Source organism: Nerophis ophidion, linkage group LG04, assembly GCF_033978795.1.
Source record: "Nerophis ophidion isolate RoL-2023_Sa linkage group LG04, RoL_Noph_v1.0, whole genome shotgun sequence".
Classification (NCBI taxonomy): Eukaryota; Metazoa; Chordata; class Actinopteri; order Syngnathiformes; family Syngnathidae; genus Nerophis; species Nerophis ophidion.
In genome coordinates this window covers 80,000,547-80,012,957 of record NC_084614.1, presented here as the reverse complement: position 1 = coordinate 80,012,957, position 12,411 = coordinate 80,000,547, and the positions used below count along the sequence as shown (strand labels likewise).

The following is a 12,411-nucleotide window of genomic DNA, read 5'->3' as shown; positions in this document are numbered from 1 at the left end:
GCAGGGCCAACACAGATAAACAGACAACATTCACACATCCATCCATCTTCTACCACTTATTCCCCTTTGGGGTCGCGGGGGGGCGCTGGTGCCTATCTCAGCTACAATCGGGCGGAAGGCGGACACCATGAACAAGTCGCCACCTCATCGCAGGGCCAACACAAATAAAAGGCAAAAAATTCACATTCACACATCCATCCATCCATCCATCACACATCCATCCATTTTCTACTGCTTATTCCCTTTTGGGGTCGCAGGGGGGCGCTGGTGCCTATCTCAGCTACAATCGGGCGGAAGGCGGCATACACCATGAACAAGTCGCCACCTCATCGCAGGGCCAACACAAATAAAAGGCAAAAAATTCACATTCACACATCCATCCATCCATCCATCACACATCCATCCATTTTCTACCACTTATTCCCCTTTGGGGTCGCGGGGGGGCGCTGGTGCCTATCTCAGCTACAATCGGGCGGAAGGCGGCATACACCCTGGACAAGTCGCCACTTCATTCCAGGGCCAACACAGATAGACAGGCAACATTCACACTCACATTCACACATCCATCCATCTTCTACCGCTTATTCCCTTTTAGGGGCGCTGGCGCCTATTTAAGCTACAAACGGGCGGAAGGCGGTGTACACCCTGGACAAGTCGCCACCTCACCGCAGGGCCAACACAGATAAACAGACAACATTCACACTCACATTCACACATCCATCCATCCATCCATTTTGTACCGCTTATTCCCTTTCGGGGTCGCGGGGGGCGCTGGCGCCTATCTCAGCTACAATCGGGCAGAAGGCGGGGTACACCCTGGACAAGGCGCCACCTCATCGCAGGGCCAACACAGATAGACAGGCAACATTCACACTCACATTCACACATCCATCCATTTCCTACCGCTTATTCCCTTTTGGGGTCGCGGAGTGCGCTGGTGCCTATCTCAGCTACAATCGGGCGGAAGGCGTTATACACCCTGGACAAGTCGCCACCTCATCACAGGGCCAACACAGATAAACAGACAACACTCACATTCACACATCCATCCATTTTCTACCGCTTATTCCACTTTGGGGTTGCGGGGGGGCGCTGGTGCCTATCTCAGCTACAATCGGGCGGGAGGCGGCGTACACCCTGGACAAGTCGCCACCTCATCGCAGGGCCAATACAGATAAAAGCCAAAAAATTCACACTCACATTCACACATCCATCCATCCATTTCCTACCGCTTATTCCCTTTTGGGGTCGCGGTGGGCGCTGGTGCCTATCTCAGCTACAATCGGGCGGAAGGCGGCGTACACACTGGACAAGTCACCTCATCGCAGGGCCAACACAGATAAACAGACAACACTCACATTCACACATCCATCCATTTTCTACCGCTTATTCCCTTTTGGGGTCGCGGGGGGGCGCTGGTGCCTATCTCAGCTGCAATCGGGCGGAAGGCGGCATACACCCTGAACAAGTTAGCACCTCATCGCAGGGCCAACACAGATAAACAGACAACACTCACATTCACACATCCATCCATTCTCTACCGCTTATTCCCTTTTGGGGTCGCGGGGGGGCGCTGGTGCCTATCTCAGCTGCAATCGGGCGGAAGGCGGCATACACCCTGAACAAGTTAGCACCTCATCGCAGGGCCAACACAGATAAACAGACAACATTCACATTCACACATCCATCCATTCTCTACCGCTTATTCCCTTTTGGGGTCGCGGGGGGACGCTGGTGCCTATCTCAGCTACAATCGGAAGGCGGTGTACACCCTGGACAAGTCGCCACCTCATCGCAGTGCCAACACAGATAGACAGACAACATTCACACTCACATTCACACATCCATCCATCCATTTCCTACCGCTTATTCCCTTTTGGGGTCGCGGGGGGGCGCTGGTGCCTATCTCAGCTACAATCGGGCGGAAGGCGGCGTACACACTGGACAAGTCACCATCTCATCGCAGGGCCAACACAGATAAACAGACAACACTCACATTCACACATCCATCCATTTTCTACCGCTTATTCCCTTTTGGGGTCGCGGGGGGTCGCTGGCGCCTATCTCAGCTACAATCGGGCGGAAGGCGGCGTACACCCTGGACAAGTCGCCACCTCATCGCAGGGCCAACACAGATAAACAGACAACATTCACACACTAGGGCCAATTTAGTGTTGCCAATCAACCTATCCCCAGGTGCATGTCTTTGGAAGTGGGAGGAAGCCGGAGTACCCGGAGGGAACCCACGCAGTCACGGGGAGAACATGCAAACTCCACACAGAAAGATCCCCAGCCCGGGATTGAACCCTGACTACTCAGGACCTTTGTATTGTGAGGCAGACGCACTAACCCCTCTTCCACCGTGACGTCATGTCTTCGAGAAATATCAGCGACCGTTCAATAATTGAATTGATGCCACCAGCAACAACTACTCCCCCTTACCTGGCCAAACTGCTCACCTGCGTGCAGGGAAGAAAAGTAACTCGATTTGTATGAAGTGTGGCGCCATCAAGTGGTCGTAGTGAGTCATCGCACCATAACCTTTGCTCCAGTGCTCAATCTTGTCCACTAAACCAGGGGTCAGTTTAATGTAGGCATTATTTTCAGGCGGATAAATACATGTATAGCAAATAAGTCCATGAAAAAGGAATAAATGAAAAAAAAATTTGTGGGAACCCCTGGCCTTTTGTTTTGTACTCATTTTTGATAGTACAAACCCTGTTTCCATATGAGTTGGGAAATTGTGTTAGATGTAAATATAAACAGAATACAACGATTTGCAAATCATTTTCAACCCATATTCAGTTGAATATGCTACAAAGACAACATATTTGATGTTCAAACTCATAAACGTTTTTTTTTTTTTTGCAAATAATAATTAACTTAGAATTTCATGGCTGCAACACGTGCCAAAGTAGTTGGGAAAGGGCATGTTCACCACTGTGTTACATCATCTTTTCTTTTAACAACACTCCATAAACGTTTGGGAACTGAGGAAAGTAATTGTTGAAGCTTTGAAAGTGGAATTCTTTCCCATTCTTGTTTTATGTAGAGCTTAAGTTGTTCGAAGTCTTGACGTATTTTACGCTTCATAATGCGCCACACACTTTCAATGGGAGACAGGTCTGGACTGCAGGCGGGCCAGGAAAGTACCCGCACGAAGCCACGCTGTTGTAACACATGGCTTGGCATTGTTTTGCTGAAATAAGCAGGAGCGTCCATGATAACGTTGCTTGGATGACAACATATGTTGCTCCAAAACCTGTATGGACCACTCAGCATTAATGGTGCCTTCACAGATGTGTAAGTTACCCATGCCTTGGGCACTAATACACCCCCATACCATCACAGATGCTGGCTTTTCAACTTTGCGCCTATAACAATCCGGATGGTTATTTTCCTCTTTGTTCCGGAGGACACCCCATCCACAGTTTCCAAATATAATTTGAAATGTGGACTCATCAGACCACAGAACACTTTTCCACTTTGCATCAGTCCATCTTAGATGAGTTCGGGCCCAGCCAAGCCGGCGGCGTTCCTGGGTGTTGTTGATAAATGGCTTTCGCTTTGCAAAGTAGAGTTTTAACTTGCACTTACAGATGTAGCGACCAACTGTAGTCACTGACAGTGGTTTTATGAAGTATTCCTGAGCCCATGTGGTGATATCCTTTACACACCGATGTCGGTTTTTGATGCAGTACCGCCTGAGGGATCAAAGTTCCGTAATATCATCGCTTACGTGCAGTGATTTCTCCAGATTCTCTGAACCTTTTGATGATTTTACGGACCATAGATGGTAAAATCCCTACATTCCTTGCAATAGCTCGTTGAGAAATGTTGTTCTAAAACTGTTCGACAATTTGCTTACAAAGTGGTGACCCTCGCCCCATCCTTGTTTGTGAATTACTTAGCATTTCATGGAAGCTGCTTTTATACCCAATCATGGCACCCACCTGTTCCCAATTAGCCTGCACACCTGTGGGATGTTCCAAATAAGTGTTTGATGAGCATATCAGTATTTATTGCCACCTTTCCCAACTTTTTTGTCACGTGTTGCTGGCATCAAATTCTAAAGTTAATGATTATTTGCACACAAAAAAGTTTTATCAGTTTGAACATCAAATATGTTGTCTTTGTAGCATATTCAACTGAATATGGGTTGAAAAGGATTTGCAAATCGTTGTATTCTGTTTATATTTACATCTAACACAATTTCCCAACTCATATGGAAACGGGGTTTGTAGTTGGCTTTTTTTTTTTTTGTGGCTTTAGTATAGTCCAGGGGTAGGGAACCTATGGCTCTAGAGCCAGATGTGGCTCTTTTGATGACTGCATCTGGCTCTCGGATAAATCTGAGCTGATGCTGCTTAACACGATAAGTAATGACTAATTCCACTTGTAATCAAAATGTTAAAAAATAACGTTCAAAATATTAAACATGCTCATGCATTTGAATCCATCCATCCTTTTTTCTACCGCACCTGTTCAAGAAATTGCATGATTTATTTATCATTCTTTTTTCTAGGGCTTGCCCTCCTGGGGGTTCTTCAGACCACCAAGCACCGACATGAGAGACTGTTTCAGGGTTACGATATTTTTTTATTTTTCAATATATAAAATACTACACGGTCTAGCTCCATCCTATTTTGCCGATTGTATTGTACCATATGTCCCGGTAAGAAATCTGCGTTCAAAGGACTCCGGCTTATTAGTGATTCCCAAAGCCCAAAAAAAGTCTGCGGGCTATAGAGCGTTTTCCATTCGGGCTCCAGTACTCCTGAATGCCCTCCCGGTAACAGTTCGAGATGCTACCTCAGTAGAAGCATTTAAGTCTCACCTTAAAACTCATTTGTATACTCTAGCCTTTAAATAGACTCCCTTTTTAGACCAGTTGATCTGCCGTTTCTTTTCTTTTTCTTCTATGTCCCACTCTCCTTTGTGGAGGGGGTCCGGTCCGATCCGGTGGCCATGTACTGCTTGCCTGTGTATCGGCTGGGGACATCTCTGCGCTGCTGATCCGCCTCCGCTTGGGATGGTTTCCTGCTGGCTCCGCTGTGAACGGGACTCTCGCTGCTGTGTTGGATCCGCTTTGGACTGGACTCTCGCGACTGTGTTGGATCCATTATGGATGGAACTTTCACAGTATCATGTTAGACCCACTCGACATCCATTGCTTTCCTCCTCTCCAAGGTACTCATAGTCATCATTGTCACCGACGTCCCACTGGGTGTGAGTTTTCCTTGCCCTTATGTGGGCCTACCGAGGATGTCGTGGTGGTTTGTGCAGCCCTTTGAGACACTAGTGATTTAGGGCTATATAAGTAAACATTGATTGATTGATTGAATAAGTCTCTCAGTTGCTTTCCAGCAATTGTCTTTTTCTCTTTCGTTCTCGCTCTGGCTCCAGCTCCAACCCCGTCTCTCCTCCCGGCTGCTGCTTATAACAGAGCGACAGGTGATTAGATAACAAGGCCCAGGTGGGCCATGTACGCACCTGTCGCTGATTTCGAGGCCGATCCTGGCAACACCCCGCTTTGCTGCAGGCCCACAGGCCACGCCCCTCCACAGTTAGCTTCAGAATATCAACATTATAATGTTGGTCTTACTTAAAAATGCACATGTTTAGTTGTGTTCAGTGTTGAAAAAAAAATGATATGGCTCTTACGGAAATACATTTTAAAATATTTGGATTCTTGGCTCTCTCAGCCAAAAAGGTTCCAGACCCCTGGTATAGTGGTTCTCAACCTTGTTGGAGGTACCCTTCTTTAGTGAAAAATAAAATGCTTTGTTAATACTTTAATCATAATTCATAAATATTAATCATGAAATAATGTTATTATATTAAATCCATACTGATAATGATACAGGAGTCTACACATGATCCCATGTTTACATCTCATTGGGCAACATGTGAATGTTTTAGTGGGCACAAAATATCTGAAAGGGGTACAAATGATGAAAAACATCCATCCATCCATCCATTTTCTACCGCTTTCTCCCTTCCGGGGTCGCGGGGGGCGCTGGCGCCTATCTCAGCTACAATCGGGCGGAAGGCAGGGTACACCCTGGACAAGTGATGAAAAACAATATATTTTTATTATCGTCATAGTACAGTAAGTGGGTCAAAATACTTACATCAGAAAATAATCTCAGGGAAATGACTACTGCCGTTTGATTATGATAATATAACAAGTCGTATTAGGGGACGGCGTGGCGCAGTGGTAGAGTGGCCGTGCGCAACCCGAGGGTCCCTGGTTCAATCCCCACCTAGTACCAACTTCCGCTGTGTCCTGAGCTAGACACTTCACCCTTGCTCCTGATGGGTGCTGGTTGGCGCCTCGCATGGCAGCTCCCTCCATCAGTGTGTGAATGTGGAAGTAGTGTCAAAGCGTTTTGAGTACCTTGAAGGTAGAAAAGCGCTATACAAATACAACCCGTTTATCATTTATTAGAAAATAATCTCAGGGAAATGACATTGTTTGGAGGTATCCATAATACGCCGATAGGGAGAAGTATTTATTTACACGATGAGTCGGGTGTGTCTTCACCTCCACGGCGGAGGCTCCGCCGAACCCCTAGGGCAGGGGTCGGGAACCTTTTTGGCTGAGAGAGCCAAGAAGCCAAATATGTTAAAATGTATTTTAAACACTGAACACAACTTAAAATGTGCATTTTTAATTAAGACCAACCTTTCTAGAGTATAATAGGTCTCTTATTCTTTGTAATAACGTTGTTATTCTGAAGCTAACTTAGGAGGGGGCGTGGCCTGCGGGTATGCAGCGAAGCGGGGTGTTCTCAAAATCAGCGACAGGTGTGTAAATGTTGTTAAAGAACCCCCAAGAGGGCTAGCCCTACACTAACCAATAATAAATCAATTATTTCTTACCCTTAAGGCAATCAATCAATCAATCAATGTTTATATATATAGCCCCAAATCACAAATGTCTCAAAGGACTGCACAAATCATTACGACTACAACATCCTCGGAAGAACCCACAAAAGGGCAAGGAAAACTCACACCCAGTGGGCAGGGAGAATTCACATTCAGTGGGACGCCAGTGACAATGCTGACTATGAGAAACCTTGGAGAGGACCTCAGATGTGGGCAACCCCCCCCCTCTAGGGGACCGAAAGCAATGGATGTCGAGCGGGTCTAACATGATACTGTGAAAGTTCAATCCATAGTGGCTCCAAGACAGCAGTGAGAGTCCCGTCCACAGGAAACCATCTCAAGCGGATCAGCAGCGTAGAGATGTCCCCAACCGATACAGGCGAGCGATCCATCCTGGGTCCCGACGAGCGGTCCATCCTGGGTCTCGACTCTGGACAGTCAGTACTTCATCCATGGTCATCGGACCGGACCCCCTCCACAAGGGAGGGGGGGACATAGGAGAAAGAAAAGAAGCGGCAGATCAACTGGTCTAAAAAGGAGGTCTATTTAAAGGCTAGAGGCTAGGCAACTTCTTGAACAGGTGCGGTAGAGAAAAGGATGGATGGATTCAAATGCATGAGCATTTTTATATTTTTAACGTTGTTTTTAACACTGTGATTACAAGTGGAGTTATTCATTACTTATTGTGTTAAGTAGTGTCAGCTCAGGTTTATCTGAGAGCCAGATGCAGTCATCAAAAGAGCCACATCTGGCTCTAGAGCTGTAGGTTCCCTACCCCTGCCCTAGGGTAAGATCGAACCCAGGTTAAGAACCAGTGCTTTAGTATCTGATGGGATACATCAGTGGTCCCCAACGCTTAATAATTTGTCCCGGTTAATAATTTTTTTTTTCTTTGTCATGAAAAAGGGAGGTTTTTGTGGTTGGTGCACTAATTGTAAGTGTATATTGTGTTATTATGTTGATTTAAAAAAAAAAATATATATATATATATATATATATATTTTTTTTTTTTTTTAAATAAAAATGAATTAAAAATTGTTCCACGGCCCGGTGGTTGGGGACCACTGTGATACATCACATTCAAGGACAAGAGCATGGCTATATGATAAAGCTAGAAATATTTGCCGTTAGTTACGATATATTTTTGTCTATTCATATTTTGTGCATAATTTCATACGTAGTTACGCTAATGTTAGAATGGCTTTTTTGCCGATATTCCGATATAGTCCAACTCTTAATTACCGATTCCGATATCAACCGATACCGATATATACAGTCGTGGAATTAACACATTATGCCTCATTTTGTTTTGAAAGTTTTCCAAAAATAAATCAACATGGGACTTCCATATTTATTATTGAAGTCACAAAGTGCATTATTTATTTTTTAACATGCCTCAAAAACAGCAGCTTGGAATTTGGGACATGAGGAGGTTGAGGTGGGCGGGGTGGGGCTAGGGGTTAGCGGGGGTGTATATTGTAGCATCCCGGAAGAGCTAGTGCCGCAAGGGGTTCTGGGTGTTTGTTCTGTTGTGTTTATGTTGTGTTACGGTGGGGATGTTCCCCCGAAATGTGTTTGTTATTCTTGTTTGGTGTGGGTTCACAGTGTGGCGCATATTTGTAACAGTGTTAAAGTTGTTTATACGGCCACCCTCAGTGATAGAACCCAGGTTAAGAACCAGTGCTTTAGTATCCGATGGGTTATAGGTGATACATCACATTCAAGGACAAGAGCATGGCTATATGATAAAGCTAGAAATATCTGCCATTAGTTACAATATATTTTTGTCTATTCATATTTTGTGCATAATTTCATACGTAGTTACGCTAATGTTAGAATGGCTTTTTTGCCGATATTCCGATATAGTCCAACTCTTAATTACCGATTCCGATATCAACCGATACCGATATATACAGTCGTGGAATTAACACATTATAATGCTTCATTTTGTTTTGATGCCCCGCTGGATGCATTAAACAATGTAACAAGGTTTTCCAAAAATAAATCAACTCGAGTTATGGGGAAAAAAATGCCAACATGGCACTGCCATATTTATTATTGAAGTCACAAAGTGCATTATTTTTTTTTTAACATGCCTCAAAACAGCAGCTTGGAATTTGGGACATGAGGAGGTTGAGGTGGGCGGGGAGGGGTAAGGGGGGCTAGGGGTTAGCGGGGGTGTATATCCCGGAAGAGTTAGTGCCGCAATATTGAGACGGCAGCAGCATCAGCGTAGCAGTTCTTAGAAAAAAATCAAAACCGGAGCAGTTAGAAAAATTCTTTGCGCATTTTTTAATCAGAAGGGTCCATTCTCTTTCCTGTGCGAGTTTGAAGCCGACACAGCAAACGCGCTCAGAGGAGATAATGTTTGAAAAAAGGTGACAGGTTTTTCAAAACCTTTGTTTTGAAGGGGAAATTGCCAACTTCCTCTTGATTTGTGCAGAAGGATGTCAATGAACGAAATGTAGGTCTAAGTGAGACCTACATAGAGGTTTTTGTTTGATGTCTCTACGACATTTCTACCGGAAGTTACAAACAGTTTTGTCTGTGTTTTATTCCTAGGAGCAGTTTTGTCTGTTTTATTCCCAGGGGGGCCTAGAGCGCAATTTTGAGTTTTGGGTTGTTGTTTTTTTTTTTATTAGATCACAGTTTTTGCCAGTCCTGATGTGTGTGTCCAGTTTGGTGAGTTTTGAGCATTTTTAAAGGGGTCAAATTACAGCTCAAAGAGGCAAAAATGACATTTTTTAGGAAACTTTTGTTTTGAAGAGGTTTTTGCCAACTTCCCGTTGATTTTTGCTGAAGGAGGTCAGTGTATGGAATATAGGTCTAAGTCAGACCTACATAGAGGTTTTTGTTTCATGTCTCTACGAGATTCCTAACAGAAGTTACAAGCAGTTTTGTGTGTGTGTTTTCCCAGGGGGTGTTAGAGCGCAATTTTGAGTTTTGGGTTTTGGTTTTTTGATTAGATCTCAATTTTCGCCAGTCTTGATGTGTGTGTGTTAAATTTGGTGAGTTTTGAAGCATGTTAAGGGGGTCAAATTACAGCTCAAAGAGGCGGTGGTATAATAATAATAAAACCTTAGAAATACATTAGGGTCCTCTGTCCCAAAGGGACATTCGGTCCCTAATAATGATAATAAAAAAACAGTGAAATTTAATGAAAGCTTGAGCATGCACACACACACACACACGCTTCTTACGTTCTTCGTAAGAAAATTATTATAATTCACAATTTTTGCAGAAACGTGCACCTCGACTTGTGGACTTCCCCTTTATTTACCAAACTTTGAAGCTCCTCCCCCTTTAAACGTGACGTGACCCTGACAGAAGATTTAGCCGCTACATTACTGTACTTAATAAACTTCTTGATTATTAATTATCTGCAGCCATAAAAACAGAAACAAAGAAAGACATCGACACAAAAAAAAAATCAATGCAATTAGTCAGAGTGACGAACTCTAAAGGAACAATTTAAGAAGCTTTTTAAAAAGTACAAAACGCGGGACATTTTCTAATATTTATGGGTCGTCGGTTGACCCCTCCGCGGCCTCCAAAAGGGACAAGCGGTAGAAAATGGATGGACAGTTCTAAAAATGACTTCTTTGGACTGACACAACTGCTCGTCCATATTTTCCCCTCTGGAGGGCGCTGTGGTGGCAAAACATCAGTCTGTCCTGAAATTGATGTACTTGGGGGCAGAGGTGGGTAGTAATGTGCTACATTTACTCCGTTACATCTACTTGAGTAACTTTTGGGATGAATTGTACTTCTTAGAGTAGTTTTTATGCAACATACTTTTACTTTTACTTGAGTGTATTTATAGAGAAGAAACGCTACTTTTACTCCGCTCCATTTATCTGCAATCAGGTCGCTACTCGCTACTTTTTTTTTTTATCGATCTGTTAATCTACGCTTTGTTTGTTTTGATTTTGTCGGACAGGCATTCAAAGTAGGAACTACGCATGCCTGCGTTTCACCAATCAAATGCAGTCACTGGTGACGTTGGACCAATCAAACAGAGCCAGGCGGTCACGTGACCGTCACACGTAGAACCCGACATGTTGAAAAACTTATTGGGGTGTTACCATTTAGTGGTCAATTGTGCAGAATATGTACTGTACTGTGCAATCTACTAATACAAGTTTTAATCAATCAAGCAATCAATCAAAAGTGTAAAGGAAAAAAGACACTTTTTATTTCAACCGTACTTCCCGTCAAAAGCCTAAAGACTGATCGCACAGTTCCTGTCTTCACAATAAAAGCGCCGCTCCATCGCGCCTGCGCTAACAAAATAAGAGTCTCCGAAAGCCAGCGCAAACAAGCTAGCAAGCTACGGAGTTTGCCGCCAATGTATTTTTTGTAAAGTGTATAAAAACCAATATGGAAGCTGGACAAATAAGATGCCAAAAACTAACGACTTTCATGTGGTATTAGACAGGAAGGAGGAACTTTTTTTTCTCCTCCATTTGAAAACGTGGACATTATCAGCACTATACTGTCTGATTCCAATCAATGCAAGTCATCAGAATCAGGTAATACACCAACTTATATTCTTGTCTTCATGAAAGATAGGAATCTATATGTTAAACATGCATGTATATTCATTAAAACACCTTTAACATGTCAACGAAAACGGCAAAATAAACAAATATAAATGTTATACTATATATATGTGTGTGTATATATATATATATATATATATGAGGTAGATCACCTCGACTTGGTCATTTATTAAGTAATTGATTAACGTTGAAAAACTTAATGGGGTGTTACCATTTAGTGGTCAATTGTAGGGAATATGTACTGTACTGTGCAATCTACTAATACAAGTTTCAATCAATCAATGCCTACTGAGCCTATGGTGCTGTTAAGTTATTGTGGTTCAATTTGCCTTAATTTTTTAATTTCAATGTATTATTATTTAATATATAATATTGTTTTAGTTGCTTAAGAGATATTCCTGGCTATGAATTTGCTCATTGCTATTATGTTTTTGCGCATTATTTGTTGCCGTAATCATTAAACAAACAGGTTACTCATCAGTTACTCAGTACTTGAGTAGTTTTTTCACAACATACTTTTTACTTTTACTCAAGTAAATATTTGGGTGACTACTCCTTACTTTTACTTGAGTAATAAATCTCTAAAGTAACAGTACTCTTACTTGAGTACAATTTCTGGCTATTCTACCCACCTCTGCTTGGGGGTGAGGCAAGTCCATTAAGAACTTTATCAATAAAACAGCTTCTTTTTAAAAATGAATAAAATGTTAGTTTCATATTTTACCGGAATAGAATAGAGCTTTATTGTCGTTGTCCTTAAAAAAAAAAAGTGTTTTTAATACAACCGTCCAAGAGCAGATACAGTATACAGTTTCAGGGGTATACTGAGTAGGAAGACTGATGGGTCGCCACTGGGTAGGAAAAGTAAAACATGGATGGAGAAGGAAAAATACAAAAGATACAAGAGCCTCTGCTCCCGCACCACCTACAGCTTTCACCACCAGGCTGTTAGGCTGCT

General features: G+C 43.2%; 1 protein-coding gene across 1 annotated transcript in view; it reads left to right on the top strand.

Moving 5' to 3' along the window:
• liat1 (ligand of ATE1) overlaps positions 1-12,411 on the top strand; it is a 36,490-nt gene that overhangs the window by 7,829 nt on the left and 16,250 nt on the right. The gene's annotated exons all lie outside the window — the stretch shown is intronic.